At 49.0% G+C, this 27858-nt stretch overlaps 1 protein-coding gene and 1 long non-coding RNA gene across 2 annotated transcripts in view; both read left to right on the top strand.

Annotated features, from left to right (window-relative positions):
• The window catches only part of LOC149341017 (fasciclin-2-like), a 278252-nt gene that overhangs the window by 159289 nt on the left and 91105 nt on the right, over positions 1-27858 (top strand). The window lies entirely within an intron of this gene.
• The window catches only part of LOC149341018 (uncharacterized), a 174447-nt gene that overhangs the window by 111874 nt on the left and 34715 nt on the right, over positions 1-27858 (top strand). The gene's annotated exons all lie outside the window — the stretch shown is intronic.

Raw genomic sequence — 27858 nt, 5'->3', positions numbered from 1 at the left:
CGCTCCAGTTGTCCGCATACAACAGCGCGCCGTATAGTGGTGTTATTTGAACGAACGCACGGACACACACATGCGCAGCAAAGCCCCTGTGAGTGCATACACGAGCGCCAGGCGCACTGCGAAGCGTCGACGCCGCCACGGTCGTTGTCCGTGGCGCGAATGCGTAAGCGGGGGAAAAGGACGCGTAATTAAGGCCGACCTCTCCCTGGCCTCCCGAATTTTTCTTTTTTTTTACCCCTGCCGCTTTTCCCCTCCTCCCCGGCTTCAACCGAGCGTCGTCGTTTCGAGCGTATTCGCTCGCGATGGGTCGTAGTGCAGGGGAAAGAGGGTTCGAGCGCTGTGGAGAGGGCTCGACGTATGTATAAGCCCCCCGATGCTCCAGCGCGGCGCCAATTACGGCTAATTGTTGCGCGCTGCTTGGCCCGTCCCGTTGTCCTCCGGCTCACACTGTTATTCCATTGTTGTCCCCCCCCCCCTTCCTCCCCACATGCCTCTTACGTTTACGCGCGGTTTATTTTCGGCGTCCCAACGTGACGCGAGGGAGAGGGGGCAGGGATGAAGAGGAGAGTAGTGGGTATAGCTTGACCAGCGAAGAGGCAAGAGGTGTACACCGCAAGAGTGCAAGCTCCGCTATGCCTGTTCGGCCCTGCGCGAATGTGTGTACGCGATCATTTTCATGTGTGAGCGATCTGTGCATCGCCGCGCCGCTGGCATCGCCATCCGCGCACTCCTCCCGCCTCTCAGCTGTACGTCGGCGGGGTTGCCCCTCACGCGTGACTGGCATATGGTGTTGCCGGGCATTAATTGGAGCGATGCTTAGCCGATTGCGCTGCGGCGATGGGGCTTAGTCGAGAAACGACGCGTGCTCTTTCTCGCCGTTTTGTTTCCGAAGGCTCGGCGCGGCGCCGCTCATTAGCGCATTGTGTCTCGGTCGTAATGGACACTTCGAAAGCTGGAATCCGTTTCTTTTTCTTTTCTCTGTTTTTTAAAAAAGTTTTGATGGTCTCACTGTACTCCGAAGAAAAAAAAAGCAATCAATAAACGCGAAAAGAGGCTATTAGAACGCCTCTCGGCGCTTTTATTGATGTAAGGGAGCCTTATGTGCTGTGAATGGCTGGTACTTATATAGATTCGAGAGAGCTTTGTGTCGATGGCACCTTTGCTTCCTTTTTCTTTTCTTGCTGCATATCTAGCGCCGCACTGAGATTATATAACGTAAGAACGCGGAAATTGTTGTCGGCCCAGGCCTGGGCTACACTCTGGTTCGGGTTACTACATAAATCGGCTAGGCTGTACAGTAATTGTCTACGTTATCTTTAAATGAGCTGAAAAGGAAGGGTTCCTGGTAGCACCCCTTTTTTCCCCTGCTTATTTTTTTTTTGTATCGGAGCTTTTGCTTTGTTTTTCTTCTAGTAGTTCTTTTTTCTTTTTTTCATGGTAGCTCAGTAGCTGTGGCATCCGGCTTCTGAGCACGATCTCAGCAGCGCGACTGCCTTTTCGATGGCAGTGCGGTTTCAAAAAAAAAAAAAGTAAGTAAAGGTCGCGTGGTAGGTACCGACATTTCAATAGACGATAATGATTCCAGGGTTGTCGAAATCAATTCAAAACTATCTACCACTACGCACCTATCGCGTCCAGAGACGTTCCTTTGGCGCTTATGAAATTGGCAACAAATTGAACTATTAAGGCCATCTTTCAGTCGCCAGCCACCATCGCACTTCAGTGGCGCAAAACTTTCCTTCAAGCTTTCGCCACCTTTTGAGCTCGTTTCGTAACCGTTCGGGCGGAGACAGCGAGACGGAGATCACGGACCGTACGAAATAGAGCTAAGGAGCGAAAGTGTAAGAAAACTGGACGCTTTTCCTGGGAGCCGAAAGAAGGAAAGAAGAAAATTATGCAAGCACGTCAAAACCGTCCTCCCGGGTGGTTCACTCGTCCTTTCGTTAGGAGCAGCGGTTCGACAACCGTCGTCTCAAGTTCGCTCACAGGCGCAGCCTATCGCCGTGTTCCCTGTACGCGCGCGCGTCTCGCGAAGAAGACAGGGGCACCCAATAAACTCGCGCATCTGGCGCACCACGTCGCCACTGCTGCTGACGCCGCTGCTACTGCTGCCGCGGCAGGGCGCGGCTTGAACAGATGGCGCGGCTCTTGTTTGGGCCGCACGGTGGCGCCTCGTCTCTCATTTCTCCAACACGGGACGCGCTCTGCCGTCTCGGAGGCCTTGGGAATTTCACCCTCTGTGCCAAGCACATGCAAATGAGGTTGCAGCCGTTCGCGGCTGCTTCGACTTTTTTCTTCCTAGTTACTCCCGCATTTTTTTTTGCTTTTTTTTAATGTGAAAACACTCATACGCTCACCAACACCGACCAAGAATCGTGTCATCTTTGGATCTTTAATCTTTGGATCTTGTGCCGATGCCTAGCAACATTGACGTCGGGAAATCACATCATGATCAATGACTGGGAGTCGAACCCGCTGCGACGCGAAAAGATCAGCTTCAAAGGCCACTGCGTGAGAGCACTAGGCTACCGCCGCGGTTTTTTCTTTATTGCATGGAGATAAATCCCGCTTAGCTGCCAGATGCTTTAAGTATACAAATACTGTTCCTTAGTGCAGACACACATTCTCATGTCTTTGTGCACTGCACTCCACGTGCACATCGAAACTGTGGAAGACATACATGCGTCAAGAATCAGCAACCGTGCAGGCGGCCGGTCCTGCGCAGCTTAAACCCTCCAAACCAAGGCGCAGTTTCTTTTGCTACTCAAAATTTTTATTTTTCCCAGACCCATTTTGTTTGTTTTACATATGGTTGAAGCCTTGTATACTTCGTGGAGCAGGCTGAGACCTTTTTATCTTTTTTTTTTTGTTTTTGAAGCCTCACCACAACTTTGTTCAGTGAACAGAGACTTGGATGAACGATGTGGTTCTGCTTGTCGATTCATCAAGCGGCTCTTCCACAGTCCAATCAGTATTAACAGATCGCACGGAATCCTGCAGTCTTTCAGGACAGGCAAGAATCTTGCAGTGCAAGGCGATATCTCAATGTCCTTTTTTGATTATCCGCTGTAGTACGTCCCTGAAAAAAAAAGAAACTGCATCACTGCACAACACAAAGGAATGATCGATCTCTCTGGTTGTCCGCACAGGTGACAGTTATCGCCGCAGCCGAACACGCCTCGTTTTAAACTGCAGCACACTCTCGCGCTGTGCACTGCACATCGTTTTCTTCGTCCACGAATACTGCTATGAAAGAAATATTCACTTTACGTAATTTGACACTGAGTATGAGGAAGCTGAAGACGCGCATAAGTGGCTGCAGGTAATTTTATGCACCAGCAAAACTCGGCTCGCGTCAGTTGATGGAGCCCGTGGAAGGACCGTCCGGGTTAGCTGCTGCAGGAGTGGAGAAAAAGCGACGCAGTAACAATGAAGCCATAGGTGATGTGCTCGCGGTTAAATGACGAAAACTTCAAGTAGCTTTCGCGCTATAATCGGTTTAACCAGCTTAAAGCCTTAACAATTCTTTTAGCGTCCACAGTGGTCTCGCTGTATCTTGCTGGGCCGTCGCCGGATGGCGCTAGTGAGGAGGAAGAGCGCTGTTGCCGCGAGTTTGGGGCCGAGTCTCCTCGTCTTCTGTGCACACGGCCTTCGTTCGCGTGTTGAGAGTTGGTGGTAAGGTGAGGCGAACGCTTTGAACTGTATGAAAAAAAAAAAAAAAACAGACAGAATGGCGGAGTTTTCCCTGCTGGCTTGCAAAGCACTCGAGAAGGAAGGGATACATGCGAAAAAAACCCAGCCATCTTTGAAACCAAGGAAGGGAGCTGCATTATGCCTTTCTTGATTTCAAATAGTGTTGGCTTGTTATGTACGTAACGATCCCCTCATCTGCACTGTTTTTGTCTGCTCAGAGGAGTCAGCGAGCCGGTCGTCTGTGTAAATTAAGGCCACTGATTACAACCTGTAGGCACTGTACTCATCTTTCACCTTCATTGAGGCGAGGCTCTTCTGATGCTCTTCTGATGCTCTGCCGATGCTCTGCCGATGCTCTGCCGATGCTCTGCCGATGCTCTGCCGATGCTAAGTGCACAGTGGACAAACAGCGAACAGCAGCCTTTCAAAGGGGTACAGGCAAAATTTGGAATGCGGACAAATGATATGATGTTTTTCATGGCTGTAACGTTAATTCCTTCTAGTAAGTCTAAGTTGCATGCGTTTGGTGGAACATAATTTAATTATTCTGAATGTTACACGAGGAGTCGCTTGGCATTTCCACCCGTATCGATGGACGTCAAGGTGCACTTGCCCCAATTATTGTGACATCACCTGACCCTGTGGTTCGCTGGTACAACCAGTGCTTGCTAGCGATGTGGTAATCAAGTTGGGCCGGTCGACCGTGACATCAAGGTGCTGTTAAGTGCTTTCGCCGACCAACACCGAAACTGTCGGTACAGAATTGTTCATAATTAATTATTCATTCTGTGTCGTGGTGTCTTGAGCTCATTTTGGCGATTACTAGGCAGATAGGTCTGTTTCAAGGCAAGAAAAAAAATGGATGCCCTGTACACCGTTAAGCTCTTGCTTGACGTTCCAGTGAGTACAAAAGGCTGCCTGACAGCTAAACGCGCCTCAAAAGGGGCCGCTTTGCATTTACCGACTACGATATTATAAAGGCCTTTACTCTATCGCATAGAAGGGCGCTGTTTCTTTCCAGTTTTTTACTGAGGCCCTTTCTTTGCTCTGAGGCCTTGAATTGTGTCACACGCACGCCCCTACACACTAACAAATGAATTAAGCTCACAATTCAGCAGGAGTCTGATTTATAATTGCTTAAAATAATTACAGCAGGATTAAGCGGCGTCTAACATAGCTGCCTCCCAGCGGAGCGGATTGCCGCTGTTTCCCGCGCGGGGCATTCAAAGTGGGCTTAAGCTAAGTAGTATTAAGATTAGTTGGAAACAGTTTTAATCATCACTGAATACTTTGCGAGACGCCTGCAGCGACAGGCTTAGAAAGGTTGTGTAAGTAATAAAGCCTGCCTAATAAACGAGGGCCATTTTTCTTCATCTCTTTTGAAAGACCTTGCTAGCTTTTGTAAATTCTGTTTCAAGGTAGCTTCTAGTTTAACACGGTGCGGTTCGTGACAGTTTTAGTGTAGCATGCAGGTGCGTAATGCGGGGCGCCAAATGTAATGATTGCTGGGAGCTATTTCACATGCAGGGAACAAACAATCCGAGATTACTACTGAGCTGGCTATATACTTCCCCTTGGCTTTTTTTTTTTTACTTTTGACGAAATTCTATGCATTGAATCATTAAACTTTGCTGCATGTTCACCGTTGTTTCATGATTTGTCGGCAGCTGCGAGGGGAAGGTTGCAAAGTTTTTTTCGCGCTCAAAACAAAAGCTGCCCTCTCCCCTGCTTGTTTACTTTAGTCGCTTTTTTCCCCGTCATTCTTAAAGCCAGGCTTTCTTGCCTGCTATTCCTGACGCAGGCTGCAGTCCTGTTTTTCTTTTTTTTTTCTAGAATACGCGAGCTAGGCGCCAGAGCATCCAGCAGCATTGCCGAAATATTGTTAAAAGAAAAATTAAAAAGTCGGAACGAAGAACTGCGCAGCTACAGAAAAAAAAAATCCAAAAATAAAACACAACTTACCCTGCAAGACCCCAGCGCAGGCGCTGGTTAGGGAAACGGTGCGATTCTCGCATGCGAGCCTCTTCTCGGCTATCGTTTCCCCGAGTCGAGCTGAAGCGGCGAACAAACTTGACGTTCCTTTTCTTCTTCTTCGCCTAAAAGAAACCCGCCCCGTTCTGCTCTGTTTTGTTTTCGGTCTCTTCTCTCTTCGTGCTCTTCAAATTCCCGCCGCCGTTGCGCAGTGGAGACAGAGGCACAGGCGTCGCCCCTTTCTCGCTGCTGGAGACGACGACGCCACATGCTGCAACTCGCAGTCTTCGGCGACGGAGCTCGCGTGCAGGCAGGCGGTGGAACTGCTGCGGGAAGTGGAGCGTTAAAACTGAAGAACGGCGCGGAACGGAGTTTAATCACTGCGCTGCCGCTTCTCTCTTTCTCTGTCTTTTGTCTTTTATCTTCCTCTCCGCCGTCGTCCCATCGCTCGGTTCGACGTATAATTTATTCAGCTCTGGGACGTACACACAGAGCAGAGCCTAACGGCAGTACTTGTGCGAGACACCGACGCGAGTTCGCTGGTTCTTTGTCCTTCGAAAGGAACCGCCGCCGAGGACGCCCTCTTTCTCACCCACACGCCGGTTTAAGTGCGGCCTGAATTTGCTCGAGGGTTGCGCTCTTTTATTTGGTAAATTTCGGTCGTGTCTCGTCCCCGCGGCTAATATGCTTGCTTAGCCGCTGTCCGTCAAAAGTATAGCGTCGGTTAACCGTTTCTGTGGTATAGGTAGATCGGTCTTTGGCACTGTCGTCAAAGCGTGTCGTGTCTTCGATAGATTAACACATGGAAAAGTTTCTTTTTTTTTTTGTATGTGACGAAAATAAAACCATGTTCGGTAGTGTACTCATGCAGTCGTTCACTTAACACTATGCTACATTATGTCTGCGATTTTACAATGCCGCTTCTCAAGCTGGGTATAAAGCCGACTATTGGCTGCGTGCAGGTAAGTTTTCCCGGGAGCCATTAGCTGCACTTCCGTCATTCCCATCTTTCATATGAACGAAGGTGACCGCCGCCTCATAGTACGCACTAAACCGTTCGCCTTCTTCTATTTATGCATTTTCTTCTTTGGTTATTACAACAAACATACGAGCCCCTTGCGCAGCGGTAGCCAATTCGAAGTCTCTGTGCTCTTGCCAGTTTTGACTCTGAAATGGGGAGCTTTTCACAGAGAACATATATTTCCTATGCACGCGAAACCTTCAGGCGTGTCTACTTTGCGGCGCGTATTCTTGTCATAGGGGCCAGTTACAGTGGCAACGTGTCATTCACGTCCGGTAAGGTAACACGCGTCATCTGTGGTAAGGTGAGCAAACTAATGAAAGCCATCGCTATACGGCGCCCTGAAATCGCGAAGTGTAGCGAAGTGTAGGGTGCCTCGATACAAGTGCCGCCGTGCGAAGTGCGAGTCACCGAAAAAGTTTCAATGACTAGCGAAGTGGTGTCTGTACAGGCGGCATTGCACAGCTGAGCAGTGCTACTGTAAGCTCCGTGCACGCACACACTCGCAAGCCCGCTGGCCTGCTTGTCAAACCGCATCCATTGCGTTTCGCTGTCTGGTATTTGCTGCGAAAGGCTTCCTCTCAACTCTCGCACCCATTGCTCTATCCTTCGAAAAGCCGTCCTGAATCCCACGCTTTTACTCGGCTCGTCGGGAGTTCCTCACTTTGGAATCAGTTTGGGAGCGCTGTCATGCAGCTCACCCTCTTTCTGCTTTCACTCCTTTCCACATCTATCTTCTTGCCGTCCGGCGGCACTTTGCAGCTCGCGGCCTTAAGACGGCGGATAATGGCCGAGATAGACAGCACTGCGAGCCGACCACTGCTGTAGTTTTACTGTTCCAGAGGACGCCTAATTGAAACGCGTGGAGTTGCGCTCTCATCGAGAAATGGGTGCAGTGCGTTTTTTTTTTTTTTAACATTAGTGCTCTGAAAATAGCACTCTGAAAGACCTTGATTGCGCTTACACATTTAACTTGGAAAATGGGCTTTCAGGAGCATTTTCCAATGAGTTCTCGCCAGGTTTTCTCATTGGTGTAGACGTATGCTCTTTTTGCCATCCTGTTGAAGGACAGAAAGACCATAAATATTTCACGTATTACGGCATTCTAGCCAATGTCAAGGCAGCCGCGGTGGCTCAGTGGTTGTGGTGCACGACTGCTAACCCGACAGACACGGATTCGATCCCGGCCGCGGCGGTCGCATTTCAACGGAGACGAAATGCTAGAGGCCCGTGTACTGTGCGACGTCAGTGCGTTGTAAAGAACCGCAGGTGGTCGAAATTATCCGGAGTTCTCCACTACGGCGTCCCTCATAATTTGAGTCTCTTTGTGACTAAAACCAAAATCGCTTCAATGTCAAGGATTGATACTCTAATTACGGGATGTGCGCAGTACTGCGGAAAACAACGTGCTTTGTACTAGAAGAAATCAACACAGTCGTGAAGGAGGAGGAGAGGAGACTTTAATGAATAAGGGAGAGGTCTGCCTGGTTATGGGCCTGGCATGCTACTCCAGATGAGGGTGAAAAAGAGAGAGAAAAAAAAAGGTGACATCAAACATACTCAATACTTACACATTCACGAACACACATGAGTTGTCAAAGTATGTCCAAAGTATGTTTTTCGCGCTAAGTTTTTCAAAGATGCAATTGCTCCGACTAGCCCAGTTGAGCTTACTTGTGTATGCCCACTAAACCTGTGTCCCTTAGAAAAACTAAGAGTGCTTTTGTCCCTCGCTCAGCCGAAGTCGCATTAGTCCAGGGTCCAAGGACATGCTCTAGGTGCACGGGGCATGTTAAGGCATGTGAAGGCACTCAATGACAGTCGCAGTGCGACCGCTGAGGCGGCAGCAGTTCGTTTTTTCCCTCTCTCGTCTACGCACCCCCCCCCCCCCCCTTTTTTTTTTTTGCGATTCAGTCTGGCTCCTTAAAGGGCCACGGACCACCCGAGCTCAGCAGACACTCTCTACCTCTCTTTCAGCGAGCCTCCTCTCCTTCCATTCCCTCCTCGAAATTCTTCTCTCCCGCTCCTCGTCGAGTAGGCTCGGCAAGGCAAAATCACCCCTTCCTTCTCCGACGTAAGCCGGAGGCGTGGTGTCTGTGGAGTGCGTCACGGGGCTACGTCATATGGCCCCGCCTTCAATAGAATTCTTTTCTTGGTTTTTGCTGCTGGGGCTGAAACAGCGTCGTCGCATTTTCTCCGCACACTGAACGATCGAGAGGCGCGATCGGCTCGACCACCTAGACTTGTTAGCGAGCGCACCCTTTCATACATCTGTTTGTCATTCCCAGTTAGCGAGCCACCTTTTCATTTTTTTTTTTTAGGCCCCCCCACCGTTTCACGAGCGGATGGGCGGAAGTCGTTTCTGTTCGAAACACACGGCGAAGTGCGGACCCGGCAACCGCCCGTTTGCTTTTCTTCATGTGTGTTTGTGTTCTGTGTGTTTGTGTCTTTTCTCCGCTCCGAAGCCCATGTCGTTCATTGGAGTCAGGGCGTACGCAAGATGCATGGAGGATAAGCGGTGTCTATGCGGAGCGCTCAAGTGGACGAGCGAGGGAAAGGCTCTGCTGCACTACTAATTAAAACCTTGTTTGGGGGGCTCGCATAGAAGAAAAACTGAGAAGGGAGCGCGCACGCAGAGCTTCTCGTGACGTGATCACGGCGGGGGGGGGGGGGAGGGGGGGGGCGAACCAACTCCCTCAGTTTTACTATTTTTTACTTTTTATGGCAAGGGTTCAAGGCTGTCGCCGCACGCTCCCTCCGCAGTTTTTTTTTTTTTTTCCTTCATGCGGGTTTGGAGGCATGAGCCAGAACAGAAGGCGCTGCGGAAAGCCTTGTGCAGACGACGCGACGCCAAGGCTACGCCCAACCTTCTCCCGTCAGTCAGAACGATGCACCAATGGAGTGCCTTTAGCGAAAGTAGCCACCCTTGACGTCAGCGGGGTGCAGAGTAGTGGGCGGGGCCCGTTTTTGAAGGAAGGAAAGAACGAACGGGGTTTGATTTGAATTTTCGCAGCTTTTCGGGGCGCGCATGGCTCTAGTATTTTGCAGAGGTTATCTTCGATGCCTCATCTATGCAGTGGGCTTGTTTTTCAAAAATGTCCGGACCCTGGTCAGTGGCCCTTTAAAGGGCAACTGCAGCACTTTTTTGAAAATTTCGCTATATTCAAGGATTCTAATCTATATAGGCTGTAGGTAAAGCATGCCAAGTGTTATTGCACTACCGTATAAAATAATGACGTAATCGAGGATTGAATTTTGCGCTTCTCCTCAATGCACCAAAGGAGTGCAGAAAAACACAGCGTGACGTCACGGAAGGTATAATTTCAAATTACCGCTGTCGTCAGCCACACCCTGCCCTGACACGTTGGACGCTGCCAAACAACTCTCGGCAGGGTTTGCCGTCGGTGGCGTTGGTTTTTTTCCTTCAAAGCAGGCGCTTTTGCCTTGGAAATGTACCGATACCTTCGATGACGTCATCATGCGCCCCCAACTTAGCGTTGTGCGCTGCGGAGAAGCTTGAAGGGCGTCCGGATTTTAATCGGTGATTACTTCACTATTTCAAGTGCTAGCCCAAAAATACTTCGCATGCTTTACTTGCAACTTTCACACATTCGACCCTCTTAAGCTCGTTGAATTCTAAAACCTATGCAGTTTCCCTTTAACAGGACGGCGACTCGTCACAGCACCGTCCGCTGTTCCTTTTGTCTCCAAATGAATTTCCCCGGCGCCCTGTCGCCGGCCTCGGAAGGGGCCGGCGACGAGGCTGCGGCTCTTTCAACGACGGCCCCCCGGTCGCCGGGCGTTCTTCGTATACACTTTGGACGAGCGGACGGAGCCGGACAGCAGAACACGGAAGGGGACGGCGGGGAATTGGACGATGAGTGACGGGCCGGTCGATGCGTGCTTACTTGCTCCTCATCCTCCCCATTCTCCTCCGTCGGTTGGGTTGGGTCATCGCTGCTCTCTACACTGCCCCGCTCTCTCCGGTACTCGAGCGCACGCCAGGCGAGCGTAGGAATGAAAACGTTGAGGGCCAAGCGAGAAAGGGAAAAGAAATAACAACAACGGCTCAAAACCGGGAGCGGAGATTGACGAGGCTTGTAGACCCCGGGGAACCGTGTGGAAACAAGAAAGCCCGCGTCCCGCGTATAATATATATATATATATATATATATAAAATCAATAGTACGTAAAGAAGTGGATAAAAATGATCGAAAGAAGTCCTTTTTTCTTTTGTTCCGTTGACGCCGGCGGCGACGGTATCGAACGGTAAGCGCATCAAGTTGGGGTAAAGAAGGGAGAAGAAAGCCAGGGATGAGAGCGCTAGGGGAAAGTCTTCGCGCGTCGAGGAGTAATTTGTCACACTTCGGCGTTTGGACGGCCTTTGCCGCTAAGCGCTTGTGTTTGCGCAGGTTCCGGTACTTTGTCGTTGCTTTTCTCTTCTTCGCCCGAGTGGTGAACTGCGTCTCGTGCACCGCCCTTGGTAAAGTGTGAACGCACTACTGCGCCGAAAAGTGAAGTTTTCGCTCCAGGTGGGGAAATTTCTTGGCAAGGAAAAGGTGGAAAGGGGTGGGGGGGGGGGAATGATCCTGGTGTAAGCTGGAGGAGAATTATGCAGCGGATGGTGGACTCTGTCGGCTTTGTCTGTGCCTAGGAGCTTCATTAAGTGGCTGACAGTGATATGTGCGCATGATATAGTGTGCATATCTATGGCTGGCATGTTGAAAGTTCAGGATTGTTCAGAAATAAAAAGATGTAAACCGGTAGGCGAGCCTTCAGTACTCCATATGACCCCAGTTGACTTCTGTTTACGCTGTGGCCTGGAAGTTCATTCGTAAAATACTTCTACTGCACAAAACAACAATGCTACTTCACAGTTAGGCCCCCGGAGTGTTCTCGCTAGAAAAAAAAAATGTCAATGAAGCGCGCCCAGTGCGACAGTGCGATAAGTCTGCACTGGCAAAACTTTTGGCACTTAACAGCGACTGTGCAAATACATTTGTGAATCTGGCCAGTGCGTCCTGGAAAGAAAAGGCATCTGCACTACTCCTGTGATGTCACGCACCTTTGCCTGCTGACCATACCACGGCATGAGTGCAGAACACAAACCGTGGCGGCCGTCGTTTCTTTAGGTTTGTGTTCTTGGCCCCCAATGAGGCGACGCCAGCCTAACTCCAGCAGCGGTAAAGTGGTCATTCGGTGCAAAATGAGTACAAAGGTCTTGTCTGCATGAACACATGCAAGTACGTAAAAAAAAAAAAAACAGGGCTCATCCAGCTCCGTGGTAAAGCAATAAAGCGACCGCTTTCGGCAGCCCTGAGGTTTTTATTTCGGCGTGTATGCGGATTTTGTTTCGCGAATGACGGCACGCGTCGTTTTCGTTCGCCTCCCTCACTTTCGGCCTACTCCTCGGCGCAGTTCTTTGTTGTTCTGAACCTAACCTTGTGGTCTGCCAACTTTGCCCTTTCGAGTTGTAGCTTCGGGGTTTCTCCTTCGGTATCACTGCCTTCCACGCTCCATGCAGCGCCAAACTTGGGCCCCTTGCTCTCCAGAGATCGCACATTCAGTTCCTTTCCTCTCATCCGCAATATGATTTGCCGGGCCAGTTGGTTCATTTCTGAATTGAAGATTTAACTGCGCGAAAGGATTAGGACAACATGAGACACATTCACGACACTTCTGTCATGAATGTCGCCTCCTCCTGCCTCCTCCTAAGTGTCGCCTGCTCCTGCATCTCAGACATCTCACATATACGAGATGAAGGAGAGGTAATCCGTAGTTTAGTTTATCCGTAATTTACAATTTAATTTTCAAGGAGCGGTCAGGGTGAAAGCTTTTGTGCATGAAAATTCACTTGCTATACCTCTGAGCGACTGAATGCGGTAGAAAGTTGTGAACTTCGAAGACGACTTTCTAAAGCGGAGATGTCGCTCGCGCGCCCCGCAAGGAAAGCGCGCGAAACGGCTCGCATAAACAGCCGCGAGACATGGGCTCTGTGGTCTGCCGTGGACGTGTGTGTACTGTCCGAGTGTGTGTTCTACGTGAACGTAGTGCGCGAAGCCGAAAGCCTGCGTTACTGTTTCTCTTTCTTTTTTTGCAGACATATTTGTTCCTTTTTCTTTTCTAGCCTGACCAACGTCCGTTTCGAGAAAAACTCTATTGCTCTCCGAAGAAAATAAAAAAGAAAATAAATCGCTGCTTGCTTCTTGAAACTACACGTGGGCTGCCTCGACCACAATGTCGGTAGCGCCGCCGCGGTCTGTGCCGCTCCCGAGGAATGCAAGATATCTCACGTCGCGAGCATCTGCGAGCGAAAATTCTATGCCGCGTGGCGGTCTTTCGCGTTGTCCGTCGGCATAAGTCCCCGAGCACCGGCGTCGTATACGAGCGTGGCGTTTTCAGAAGCGGGGCCGCCCGAACAACCGCGATACGAGTGGGCGATGCGTCCACAACACAACAGACGCACGCGTGCTTCTCCTCTGCGCTTTTCTTGCTCGTCGTGTCTCGTGCCTCGCGGGTATGTCTACTACGTGCGCAGAATGCGTCTCTGTGAAGACGAATGGAGCCATTCACGTGGCGGGAATCGAGGCCCCGGGCGCTGTGCTGCTTGCATTGCGAACTCCCAGCAGCGGAGGGATGGTGCTGCGGCGGGCAGTGTATTGCAACTGCGCTGTGTTATCCCAGACCACACGTGGGCATGCGGCTGGTGTAGGGTGGAACCGCAGGTCTCTTGAGTGGGCGCGTTGCTTCTCTTTCCTGCGCTTGCTTATCGGGGTCTTCTTCGTGTCCACGAAAACGGATTCATTGAATGCTCCGGCTGCATGCTGTGGGAGTAGGAAGCTGAATGCATGTAGCCTCCTTCGGAAGAAATAAAGGAAACGCGCACTCCTTTGGTGAACAGAAAATAAACAAAAAAAAACCTGATAGCTACGAGTTGAGGGGGCGATTGGGATCAGATGGCAGTTCACGGCTCATGAAAGAGGTTTAGGAAAGAGGTTTAGCAAAAAGAGGAGCTCGTCGGATAGTCAACAAGGCATATAACCAGAGGAATCTGTATTGACTACCAAGTTAAGTATTTACGATGTTTTGTGAAAGAGAGTTACATAACTTACAGAATTGCTGGAAAGCGCAGTGGGCGACATCTGAGTCAGCCGGAGATATTCTGGACCGTGCATATGAGCTAAATGACTATAGACACCAAATTTTGCTTGGATGCTTTCTTATTTCAGATGATGTGTTACATTAATATGCATTTATCAGCCCGTGTTATTCGCATGTGACGGCTAAATAATTTATAATTTTGCTTCTTTGAGACGATGTTTTGGTTTCGGTTTCATCAGCCAAACAGTGACTTTGACATGTACGTACTTGGTCTGTAGGTCACGTGAGGTACGAAAGAAAAAACGGCGATATAACTGCTTATTCGTTCTTGGTCGTAATTCCAGCTCTTGAAGTAGGCTGGTTTAAGTGTGTAGTGGAATAAAACTACGTATCAGCGTTTGTACTGCAGTTTTTTTTTTTTTTTTACGTGACCCAAAGGCCAACTGTACTTCACAGACATCGTTCAGTTGATGAAGCCGTAACCGAAACAGCATAAAAGATGAATTTGGGTTATACATTATTTGGTTGTCGTAGGCGAATACCACGCGGAGATCCATGTATAGAAATCTAACGTTCCATTTTAAAGAAGAAAACTCCCAACTTAAATTAGGTGTAAGCGGTCCTTTAAAACTATACTACTCATTTATCTCTCAAGGGTGTTCATCACCACAGTACTGCACCTTTTTTTGTTTTCGCGCTGTAGTACAAAGCGCCCATGACTTGAACTATCGGCCTTTGCGGTCGATTGTTCACATGAACATGACACAGGTGCGCACACGCTTGCGCGCAGATTGTTATGTGCGATGCATAAAATATTGGGAAGGCACGGAAGCTATCCATAAGAGTATCGGGCTATCCACCCTATTCTGGGAGAAGGGGTGGTAAAAGGGTAACAGGGAACATAGTTGAGAGTGAAGGGGAACATATGGCAGAGACGCGGATTCGCAAGCAACCACAGCGCATAGTCAGACAATTTCGTGCAGCAACGCCTTCAAAGCTATGTGAGACGACTAGCCGTGGGGGAGGGGGGATCGTCGCCTCGACCCTGCTGAAAATTTCCATGTAACGAGTTCCATGATTTCATACGTTTTCGTATAGAATTTATATAGTCAATACGGAGCGTATGGAGTCGGTATGGCCATGTACAGTGGTGAGCAGCCTTGTCTAGAGCGCTCGGGCGGTGCACTTCCTTGCAAACAAATCCAGATTTTGTGGCAGCCTCTAGGGTCCAGCTGCAACGCTTGCACGGAAGTAGCGCCAGATAGCCTCGTAAACAAAGCAGGCACGAAAACTTTGCCCTGTAATGAGGGGCTGCTCTCTAATTTCGGTTTTTGTTACCAAGTGCGCACTGCTCAAGCGCTCTAGACAAGGCTGCTCACCACTGTACACACTATGGAAATCGTGTGGAAATCATGTGGAATGCTTATGGGCTGCGTACAGACAAGATATGGATTTATATATATCTTTCCGTATCTTATGGACTCTATATTCCCATTATTTCATACGAGCAGCTCATATGGAACGTTTCAGTAGGGAATGGGGACCCGTCGCCTCATTGTCCCAAGGGGAAGGAGTACGACCGTCCCACTGGAGACGGTCTGCGTTGCTAGACTGGTTGCGAAGAGACGATCGATCATATTTGGCAATGGCAACAAAGGTGTTCGATCGTCTCCTCTTAGCTGCAGGCGTTGGGAGTCACAACACTATTGACACTTTTCGGTGTAGAAAAAATAAGCACTAATATAAAGGCACTTCGAGCCACAGGATACACAGATGAGAAGTGTCTCGGCGAGAAAGTTGTTGGAGGTCGAAGTCGCAGCAAAAGGTTTACGTGGAATGGCCTCAAAAACACTCGCAGCGTTCGATTATACTGCTGGTATTGGCCAAAACTTTCCGGTATGCACTGTGTCCGTCGTTTTGGTTTTTCTAAGTTTCTTGCTTTCAGCCTCTTTTCCATGCGCATTCCTTAGATGTGTAGTGCAGATAGGTATACTTGCACAGACAGCGTTATTTGGCTCTGGATGCCTGGTTTCCAGACACTGCACACTCTATTTTCTCTGGAATGCCAACCACGTAGTCCTCTCTTGCTCGACGACATGTTTCTCTTCGCTGACTGAAGCAGCACGCATCGCGCTTGGCTTTGGGAATTGCATTGCCGTCTCTGGAACACAGCCAGCCACGATAAGTGTGGAACAAGTTTCATGCTTCACATTCAACGGTTTCCTTATTGCGTTGCGGTCCTCACGTGCCTCTTCGCTGATAAGACTCGTCATTTTTCCTTGCTAGGCGTGTTGCCTCTTCCTCATCTTCTTTTTTCTTTTACTGTGCGTGATTTCTCCACCTTTTCCTCTTCACTTCAAAAAGCACCAACTGTGTGGTTTACCACAATCTTTAAAAGGGCACCAAAGTTAACTTCGGTTACGGATTTGTTCCGGTTGCGGAAAGATCAGAGTAACAGTTCATCGGCGCATCCATGAACTACCCGCGTGACGTCATAGCTACCTGTACGTCATTTTGGTCATATTTTCGCGAGTACACTGTACCGACCAGTGGTTAACGGCTTTATCGAAGCCGGCATGACCGAGTCGAGCGACCGGAATAGGTTCTGATAGGTTTAATGCCTTCCGAAACTTTCCTCAGATTTCTTCTGTAATAACGTCGCGAATGGCGTCGCGAGTTGCGCTAGAAAGTGTAAACGACCTGACATTTGACGTTGTCATCGTGAAATACATACTTCTTGACCTCGTTTAAATAGCAATGACCCTGCTCTAGAGACTCTGAACGGTACTTTTCGGAAACACAGGGCGATGTTTTCACTCATTTTTGGGGTCCTTTTATGGGAGGTCGTGTTCTCACATGTGAAAGCAAAAATAAGAGCTAAACGTTCAGAGTAATGTTGCCCAATTTTCGTGCTTGGATGCCCTAAACTATATTTGCGCTCCTCTGTGTGGGCACTCTCAAATCTGCCGAAACACAGGACTCTTTTTTTTTTTTTTCCCATTCATCTTTCTCTGCGCTGTTCGTGGCAGCTGTGAAGGATACGTATCATGTACTATATTCTTCTAGCCTTCTCTCTTCGTGGACATTAAAGCGCCGTCCGTGACCGGTCCGGGAATCACGCTGACCCGGAAGGATGCTAGTACTGTAGAGTCTGATCCGAAGACTGTTTAAAGTACATAAGAAAAAGAGTACCTCGATGTTAGAAATACTACTTTCAGCATATGCAATGGAGCTCGACGATAAATTCCGATCCGCGCGGCACTACTCATTCATTCGCGCCTGCACTTCCGTCTATACTTAGTTCTACTATGTGCGCCTGTGATAGAGGAAGATTTAGTGAGGGTGGGGAGTGAAGCAAAGGTATTTAAACCAGTCTTGTTGGTGGACCACTTGGTTGAAGTCTGGAGGAAACACATTAGCGCAGATTCCATGGCCACATACAAACAACAAAGCGCCCGTGCTGCCTTTTTATTTCTTTCTCCTATCTGCGTGTGTGCAGAAAACGCGCTAAGGATTTATGCTAGAGTAGTATAGTATGTTGTTTCATTCCAGCAGGACAGTAAGATTGTGATTTTGATTCTCATTTTTGCGTTCCCTCTTAAGACCCCGGCCCGCGCTTTCATTTCTGTTATTTCGTAGTAGCGAGTATAGCGTTGCCCGTTTCGCTCAAAATGGCGTCCATGTAGCGCGAACCCTTTGCGCTTTTGTGTAGTTACTGCTTCGTTGCCGCCGTTATCCGCGTAGTGGGAGTTGGACGAGACTTGAACGACTCCCCACGGAGAGTTTCGAGCCACTTCGTTCCCAAGTGTGCCCCCCCCCCCCCCCCCCCCCCCTCTTCGCCTCTTCACTTACCGACCCGCACTTACGCATACAGTCGAGCGCGCGCCGCAGAGCTCGGTGGGCGCGCGAGGCACGCTTGCAGGGGCAGTAGGGCCGCAGAGGCTCTCGGGCTAACCGGCTTAGCCGCGACGAATGCAAATACCGGTCTCATTTCTGGGCGCTCAGACCGCGCCGGGAGTCTCCTTGCGTGGAGCCTAATTACGTTGCGGAGCGGGTTGGGGCGCACAGTCTGTGGCGGCTTTGTGCCATTCCGTGCTCGTCTGTCTCCCGTCCCGACTCGGACGAGGCTTATTCCGAGACTCGCCGAGGCGTTGCTGCAATATAGAGGCGCCGCGGTGCGCGTTCCGCCGCGTACGTACTTTACATGCCCGCTGTAATTCGGGCTCCTGTGCGCGGGGTGCCACTGAGGGCTCGTTGTTGTCTTGGACGGAGAAGCCTTAAGTGTACACGGGTCTTGGCGTGTACGCCTTTGGAGAGCGCGTTCTTGCTCGGTGTTCTTTCTTGTTGTTTGTTTTGAAAATAGCACACGTGGTGGTGACAGGCGTGGGTAGTATTGTCTGAGTAAACAGGTGTTTGTTTAAATACGAATTAATTGTGGTACTTGATTTGTAATTTTATTCGTCTATGAATTTCCGAGGAAATTTAGCTTTGTCCCCCTCTCATCAGCTCCTAGAACAGCACACAGGAGAGGCAAAGAAATGGCGTGTTTGAACGAGGATCAGCTCCGGCATTCAAAGAAGCGGACACGCCCTTTTCTGACGGAACCTTATACAGAGTAATACCCCGCATCAAGAAAATCACGGAACGCACGGTACTTGTTCGGCATTTTTCTTTAAAAAAAAAAAAAAAATTTGAGCCACGGAAATGGCGCATAAGTTTCACTTTGAACGCTTCAACCACGCCGTAAGGGAAGGGAAGGGAGGAAAGTGGGAAGAAGGGGTCTTTACCGTGCGGTAACGAATTACGCTAAAAACGTAAATCTGGAGGTGAAGTGAGGGATTGAAAAAAGAAGGAGACGGCAGAGTAAAAGTGCGCGCAAAGAGAAAAAGGGAACAAGGCGCCTAGGATCTCAGAGAAAACACGCCTGTTGTGCAAGGGCAGCTCTCCAAAGCTTTACTGAAATCTCTGCGCGCCTACACTGACGCTCTCAGTACAGGGATATGTGCGAGCCTGCTTGTGTGTGTTTGGAGGAAACGGAGAGGAGTTGACGCGTGGGTTGTGTAGTAAGCTAGCGTCACCTTTCGGTCGATGTCGCGGCTCTCAGCGCTCTCGTAATCCTTTTGCGTGTCTCCGCGGATGCAGGACTCCACAGGTCGTGAGCCCCCGATCGGATGAAGAGCTGTTTCTCTTGGGCGTTTTTTTTCCTTCTCTATTTCGATTTTTTCGCTCTGGGCCGCCTCAGCTGCAACATTGTAACGCGTAGTCGGCTCTAGGACGGCCTAGGGGGCCGTTATTAGTATCGGGGAAGATCCCGGGGAGGATATAAAGCGGGGAGGGGATAGGAGCACCGGGTCGTCGTCGTTCCGCTCTAAACGTGCGTTGCCTTCGAAGGCAACGCTGGAAGCGCCCATGTAATGACTCTAGACGACTTCCTTTTCCCGCTGTTTTTTTCGGCTTCTCCGTTTTCTTTAATCACCGCATCTCTTCGCGCTTTCCGGGGGACACTTCGGGATCTCCAAACTTTTACTCTCAAAGCATTTACGCTAGTTTTGAAATCGACTTACTCCGTTAGTCAATTCGTTCCTTCAGTTCTCTGTACTTCTACTGATGTTACTTTTTTGTATTCTCCCGTTATGGTTTTTCTTTCGCTGGCTTTTGCCCCATCACTCTCGTATGGGCGCTTGTAACGAACAGGGGGATCGCGAATAAGAGGCGAAGCGAAGCTTTCGCCCAGACAAGGTATTGGTATTGCTGAGTCCATACACCGTAGGACCGCGCCGCGGTGGCTCAGTGGTTACGGCGCTCGGCTGCTGGCCCAAAAGACGCGGGTTCGATCCCGGCCAAATGGGGTGAAATACCCTTTTCTCCAAGCATTTCACCCTAAACAAGCCGAGCACCAGGGTAGGGGAAAGCTTGCACCCATTGTATCACCGGTGGGTACCCGGAGACACTGGGGATCGAACACCGCACCTCCCACATGCAAAAAAAAGCTTAAACTGTCGCGCAGATAGTACCCAAGAACCCGCTGTGAATTTGTGGGTGGCCGACTTCTGCACGCTCTCGTCTTTCAGTGATCAGTCCGGCGAACTGCTCGCCCGGTAAGCTGCTTCGTTATTCTGGGTCCGCGGTTTTTTTTTTTTTTTTTTCTGAAACACTAGCTTTGACCTAGAAAATAGAGTAGAGGCTCGGGACCCGAGAAAGCTTTTCCCAAGCTTCCTCTCTCTCTTCTACTGGCTCTCTTAATCGTTCAGTGAAATATAAAAATACTCAGTTAGTTCAAATAGTCATCAAATAAAAGTTAATTAGTTAACAGCTATTAAATGAGTCATTCTTCAGGAATCAACTATTCATCCAATCGACCATTTCGCTAATTATGAAAACACTGAGTTAATCAATCGGTTCGGTAATACCGATTAATCAGACGGTTAATAAATTTAGAAAGCCGCCGTGGTGGCTCAGTGGCTATGGTGCTCGGCTGCTGACCCAAAAGACGCGGGTTCGATCCCGGCTGCGGCGGTTGAATTTCTTTGGAGGAGAAATTCGAGGCCCGTGTACTGTGCGATGTCAGTGTACGTTAAAGAACCCCAGGTGGTCGAAATTTCCGGAGCCCTTCACTACGGCGTCTCTCATAGCCTCAGTCGCTTTGGGACGTTAAACCCCATAAACCAAACCAAACCAATAAATTTAGAATTACCCATGTTTGCTATTTGATTTTTTTCTGAATTATTGGTATTTACTTATTAGTAGTCGGTCAGTTGTTTGTTTGTAATTTAATCAATTTATCAATAAATGAGCCCAACCCGTTTTTGAGTCCATGCACTAATGAACCAAAATGGCATTGAGCGAAACAGAATTTCTAGTCTAGCCATGTATACGCTGCCACTGTAGGGTAGTAAATGGCGCTTCCACTCGAGAAATGTTTGAAAGTGCTTGTCACTAGATTTTATGCTGCGTCAGTATTTGTTCCTTTCCGGCTGCCTGTTTGCCAATCAATAGCGATACTTTTCTTCTCTTTCCAGGTAAGAAACCCAGACTGTCCTCGCAGTGAAGCTCGATCCGTGTCTGCACGTCGCGGGGAGTCGCACGTATGGCAAGAAGGAAAATTTACACCATCCCATATTTCTGGGCCGGGCGGTTTATTTTTTTTTTAAATTTACTACCGCGGTTTATACTATCAGGTGCACTCGCCGCCACATTGGGCTAAACATGCGCTGCACCAGCGTGATGTATGCCTCCACCTCAACAAATTAGTTCTGAAAAATATATAATTTTCTAAGCGCTGGATATGCTGGTCAGAGTGTTCAAAAAGTATTTTTATTGTTAAATCAAAGTCAAACGGACAGAGTACGTAAGTACGAATACGAATTGATTAATCTTTAAACCGATTTTGCTAAGTTGAGATCGGCACTAATGCTGAGGCCTACAATCCATAGAGTGCGCATTTCTGTCGCTTGTTTTTCTTTTTTAATGAATCCAGTGACTGAGTGCTATTGACGTGCCTACAAGCACCCCTAGCGCATCTATCCTAGTCCCTCTTAGTCCCTATCTTAGTTCGGTCACGTCGCCGCGCAATATCATTACTATGTGACGAGTGAGGGACGTTGTACTACGTCACAGTCAATTGGCGTTCAGCCCCCCATCGCGCGTTCTAATCGTGTTCCGGTTGCTGGCGCCCAGGTCCACGAAGATGCGTAGAACCCATCCATCCTGGCTGCCACCAGCATCTCCAAATATGCGCGTGTGCGTGCGTGCGCCCCTGGACGGGTGGGCCGTCCAGTTGCGCGTCCGCAGCCTATCCTCGTCGTTCCGGACTCGGTAGTCGCTGCTCGCGTGGCGTTCAGCTGGCGCGTTTTCCCTTCCGGGGCGAGTAGCGCTGGGAAGGCGCTGGACCGCCGCCTTCTTCTTGTTGCTGCTTTGCATTGGAAATGAAGTCGCAGATGCGCGCTCCATCTATTTCGGCCGCCGCCGATTCTATCCGCGGTGAGCACTCGTGGCTGCGGCGGCTCCCTGCGTGGACTGTCGCTGTCTTCTAGAACAGCAACTGCGTAACGCTCCTCGCTTTCCTGCGGTGCGGCTGTCGTGGGCTCCTGGGTTCTGTGCATGCCTTTCAGCTTCCAAGTTTTCCAGGTTGCGTCTGTGCATGTTTTTTTTGTCTTGGTAATTTACATCCTCAGTAATCTCATTCTAACGTTTTAGAGAAATCACGGTGGAACTGAAGTCGCAGCTGAACTGAGCGAAGTCGCAGCTGAACTGAGAAGGGAGCCGCCACTGAACTAAGAAGGGGAGTCTCTACCGAAGTGAGAAGGGGAGTCTCTACCGAAGTGAGAAGGGGAGTCTCTACCGAAGTGAGAAGGGGAGTCTCTACCGAAGTGAGAAGGGAGACGCAGCTGAACTCTGAAGGTGCAGCAGAAGCGAATTTTCATCCGAACAGCAGTCATACATGAAACAAAAATTCTAAATTCTAAAGCGCCCGAAGTGGATCCTAAATGCCTGTCAGATGAGTTTTTAGGTTCCGCCATGGTCGCATACAGAGATTAGAACAGCGGACTGTTCTTCCCCGTATCTACACGTGCAGTCAGGGCAGAAGGGAAATACCGCCTCATTAGCGTGCAAGTAGCGACTGCTGCTGAAGTATGAGAACTTTCTAATTGAATTTCTTGTGGGCTCGCTATTCCTTCAATGCCTATTCATTTTCTGCGCGGAAATATAATTGAGCGTAGTTCTTGAGTGTGGACTGACGAATGTTCCCTTTCATATAGCGGTTTAATATACGGATTACACCTGCCTTATCACATTACCTGTGCCCAAACAATCGCTTATATGCGATCTTCTTTTCCTCGAACCCTCGCATAACGAATTCACTGATCGAATTCCGGTTGCTCCCCTTCTCTCCACAATGCGGTTTCTTGCTTTCTCAGTTTTTATATTTTTTTTTCAGTATGGTACGAATTCCGAGCACTCGTACATCGTTTCCGGCATCTTGCTGAGTTTTCGTGCTCCAAACATTGTGATAAATCCAAATCTCGTGCACAGTTTTCCGGCTTCCACTCCGAGAATCGATTTCCCGCTTGAAGAAACAGGCAAGAAAATCCGACTTTGTTACTTTCTCGTCGCAAATCAGCATTCGCGCGACCTTACCCGGCTCGTTGAAGCCGGGATCAATTTTAAGGTTTTATTTTGCTTGATGCGAATAGAAAACGGAAATACATTCTCTTTAGTTTGATTTGACTTTGTGCTTGTGTACGCGATGTCTTATCTCACTGCTTACTCCCCTCACGGACGAATGGCGCCAGTAATATAATACATATTTGTCGCTTTTATCTGTAACGCTTTGTTAGTTAATTACTAATTTTTTTTTAATTTTCAAAATGGGCGTAGGTCTAAGGCGTGTTGTCATTTCATAGCCCCGTGGGTACGGATAAGTTTTTCCTGAAACACAATGTTGGCAGCCTATGACGGAAAGACGCACTAATCCCAAGGCTAAATTGTTTCATCCCAGGCCCTGCGTAATGTTGGGGATCTAATCAGTGATAACTCGCTGAAAAGCCGAATATCGCATTCGACCGTCGTAGAGGCGTGTCCCGAATGATGAGCAATTCCAACTATTGCAAAACCCGAGTCGTTATCTTTAGATCGGCTCTTCGCATCACCGACAATAAACAGGCCTGATTTCTCCACTTCAATATGTCCGCGGCGAGCATTCTTTTCGGCTGGAGGACCAGCCGAAGCGTCGTGATTTAAATCTTGTTATGTTTTTTCCAATTTCTGGTGGCTTTATCTTATATTGATTAATCAGCTGCCAAAAAACCAGTTTTGATTATATATATATATATATATATATATATATATATATATATATATATATATATATATATATATATATATATATATATATATATATGGTCTGTTCTGAAAGTAGTAGGACTGGTTTTTTCCTGGGCGGACGGGCGGACGAGAGGTGGTCTGCGCGTGCAGGATCGTTGAAGGGGGATATTGGGAATGCTGGGGAAAATCGGCAGTTGGCTCTCGGCCGTTAAAAAGCGGAGGTCGCTTGTACTGTGAACCCCTGTCGAAACGTCTCGTCACGCAGAATCGTCGAGCGTTTAGTGCATCAGCGATACGCGATCAAATTTTGAGTAAATCTTGGTAAAACAGGCAAAGAGACTCACAACATGATTAAGGAGGCCTACGGTGACGCTTCCATGGGTAGATCAGGTGTTTTTGATTGGCACAAGCTTTTCCGAGAATGTAAGGAAAGAGTGGAGGAAGACGACCGCTTCAGACGCCCTTCGACCAGCAAGACGAACGAAAATGTGTAGCGAGGGAAACATTTACTTAACAGTGATCTATCAGAATGATTGCTGATGACTTGAGCATTCCTCAAACCCAAGTTTTTGGGATCGTGACAGAAAACTTACCCATGAGGAAAGCGTGCGCGAAGTTGGTGCCGGGAGTGTTGTCAGAGGAGGAAAAGGCCAACCGCTAGGATCTTCTTCGTCATCTGAATGAGGACTCCGATTTTTTGTCCCGCACAAGGCGGCAACGCTGTCTCAGCCCCCCCTACAGCCTCGACTTGGCCCTGCCAAACTTTTTTCTATTCCCGAGAATAAAATCGACGCTCGAGGGGAAACATCACGGATCGGTAGAGGTGGTTCAACAGGCCGTGACGAGGGAGCTAAACAGCATTCCGGTCCAGGCGTTCACAGGCGCGCACAGACACACACGTACGCGCGCGCGCGTGTGGTGTTTCAGGGGACACTCAAATTTTCAAAAATAGGCTTCTTGGGGTAAAAATATGGCATTTGCGGCATAGTATTACGAGTGTTGGCGGACGCCAGAAAACGGGTGACTCATCTTAACTAGTAAGCCGGCTAACTAATTTTTAATACCTAACTTTTTTAACTATAGCAGAGTTAAGCGCCTAGTTGCGATTAGAGATTTGATGCCTTTCATTAGTAATAGCCATATCAGTTTTTAGAATTTCGAAAACGCGAATACCCTCGCTGCTGTGGCTCGACAACGTTTGGCTACATCGTGCGAAAGTGCATGCGCTTTCGAAAGCATGGCAACCCCTCCAGTGCACTTAACTAGTGGAAAAAGCCAAATTTTGTCGAGCCACAGCGCCAAGGGTATTCGCGTTTTCAAAATTGTAAAAACTGATATGGCCATTGCTAACGACCGGCTACAAATCTCTAATTGCAACTAGGTGCCGAACTCTACTAGTTAAAAGCTTAATTATTAAAAATTAGTTAACCAGCTTACTACTTAAGACGATTCATCCGTTTTCTGTTAACCGCCAACACTGGTAATACTATGCCGCAAAAGCCGTTTTTTTATCCCAAAAATCTTATTTTTGTAAATTTTTGAAAGCGTTCGCTAAATACCCGGTATATGTAGTCGTCTCGAGAGGACAGGAGGCCGCCCGTTCTTCCGCGCGCATTGTGTGGCTGCTCAAAGAGTGATTTTGGTGATTTTCTTTTTTTGCGCCAGAAGGCGCGCCTAGAAGATAGTTTCCAGGCCTCACCTGGAAGGGTCATTGCACCAAACGCTGCTTAGTACCGCTTCGAGAAAGGTGTCTTACTTCGGGTAGCAATTTATAAAGTTGGTGCCTGTTCCCTAAGTGTACAGAGCGTGTGTTCCCCCCAGTACACCTTCGCTTCGCCGAACAACATATATCCTGAAAAGCGACGGCTGTCACCGAGGCACCCTACAGAAGCTTTGCGTTACCCCACGCACAAAGTCGCGCTTAGACCTCAGAGATGCAAGACGCCTGCAGAAGAAAATCCAGCGCAGAATTCAAGCCCTGCAGACACAACGTTGGAGAACATTTTGTGAGACACTTGACCCACGAAAGCCTTTGTCACGCGTTTGGAATGTGATCCGTGGCCTTCGTACGTCCCCTCAACAGCGCCACCCGTTTAAATCCCTCGCGCTCCACCAAAAACGCAGCGAGGTCGCGGTAGCCGAAGAATTTTGCGCAAGGATAACAGGCCAACCGAACCCATCCACAACGCTGCACTGCAGTGATGTTCCACCCTCGCGGGATTCACGAATGGATAACTTGTTCTCCATGGAGGAACTTGACGCTGCGCTGGCTTGTTGCAGAAGGTCGTCATCGCCGGGACCCGATGGTGTGACATACTCCGCGCTCGCCAACCTTGGCCAAGAGGCTCGACGGGTTCTTCTGGACACATACAACAAGTCATGGTGCGAGGGCATAGTTCCTAATGCATGGAAGACCAGTCGTCTCGTACCACTCCTTAAACCGGGAAAATCACCACTCGACATTTCAGCATACCGACCAATTGCACTCTCCAGCAGTGTCGGGAAAGTCATGGAAAGAATGTTGTTAACACGCGTGGAATGGTACCTAGAGCGATACCAAATTTACACTGCATTTATGTCTGGGTTTCGACGTGGCCGCTCTTCCATTGACAATGTGGTTGACCTTGTATCGTCCGTCCAGCACCAAAAAAACTTGAAAAGATTGACTGCGGCACTATTCTTGGACATAAAGGGCGCCTACGACAACGTAACGCATCAGGCCATTTTGGACGCATTAGAAGCTGCTCAGATTGGAGGCCGCATGTACAGCTGGATACGCAGCTATTTGTCAGGGAGGTCGTGTTTTGTCCAGACTGAAGACGGACCAACCTCTTCGCATCTAAATTCGCGCGGAGTCCCGCAGGGTGGAGTGCTGAGCCCAACTCTTTTCAACATAGCTCTCGTCGGCCTGGTTGACTCATTGCCACAATCAGTCCAGATCTCAATATACGCCGATGATATCTGTATTTGGGCATCAAGCGTGACCCGTCCCCAAGTTCGTGCGAGACTACAAAAGGCGGCAACGATACTGACGTTATACCTTCGTCAGCAGGGCCTAAATATTTCAACCGAGAAATGTTCCCTCGTGGCGTTCACGCGAAAAAAAATGACAAGTTACCCCATATATATTAATGGCAACGCCATTCCCTATGAGAAAAACCATCGCTTCCTTGGCGTTGTTATCGATAGGAACCTCTCGTGGAGTCCCCATCTTTACGACATGCGAAAGAAACTGACAGCGATTGTTCATATTCTCTCCTTCCTCGGGGGAAAGTCCTGGGGTGCATCTGTACGCTCGATGCTTCAACTGTACCGTTCGCTGTTCCTGGGATACATGCGGTATAGCTTTCCCATTTTAAACAATATCAGAAAGACAAACCTTCAGACACTTCAAAGTGTTCAAGCGCAAGCTCTACGAATCTGCCTTGGGCTACCTAAATGTGCCTCAACGGCAGCCACTATTCTTGTCGCTGGGGAGCATCCTGTTACTTCACACATTGCTGTTGAAACCATGAGAACACACATTCGGCACCTCACGCGAGTTCCGAGTCATCATCTTGCAGCTCTTCCCGTACTCAGACCACATACTGCATTTGCAAATGTAATTCAAGCTCACCGTGCCTATCTTCCTTCGCAGTTCGCCCACCCATCAAGATCATGCTCACCCATATGGAGTCTCCATGAACCCCGGGTGCACCTATCTATTCCTGGAATTAATAAGAAATCTGATTTATCATTACCTGCTCTCAAGCAACTGACACTGCATCATTTGCATTTTAACCATACACACCGCATACATGTCTACACAGATGGCTCAGTGACTTCAACAAGCTCTGCTGGGTCTGTGGTGATACCGGCCAGGTCTATTTTAATGAAGGTGAGGACTACCTATCTCACCTCTTCAACTGGTGCAGAACTAGCTGCCCTACGGGCTGCAGTTCAGTTCATTAGTCAGGAATCTGCACGTGACTGGACAGTTTTCACCGACTCTAAAGCAGCCCTTCAAGGCCTGCAAACTGCACTACGCCGTGGGTCACACGAACAACTCGTTGCCGAAATCCGCAAGCTCTACCATGACGCCACATTGAAAGGACATAACATAATTTTCCAGTGGCTGCCGGGCCACTGCGGCATTCATGGCAATCACCAGGCTGACGAAGCTGCCCGTTCTGCCCACAATGACGGAATCCCCGTTAATATTCCCGTAACGAGAGCTGACGCAGCGTGTGGGCTTCGTTCCTTGAGGC

The sequence above is a fragment of the Amblyomma mixtum genome, chromosome 6 (genome assembly GCF_055824585.1).
Source record: "Amblyomma mixtum isolate Tamu chromosome 6, ASM5582458v1, whole genome shotgun sequence".
In the NCBI taxonomy this organism is placed as follows: domain Eukaryota; kingdom Metazoa; phylum Arthropoda; class Arachnida; order Ixodida; family Ixodidae; genus Amblyomma; species Amblyomma mixtum.
Note: the sequence above shows the minus strand (reverse complement) of the source record. Positions and strands in the feature narration are given on the sequence as shown.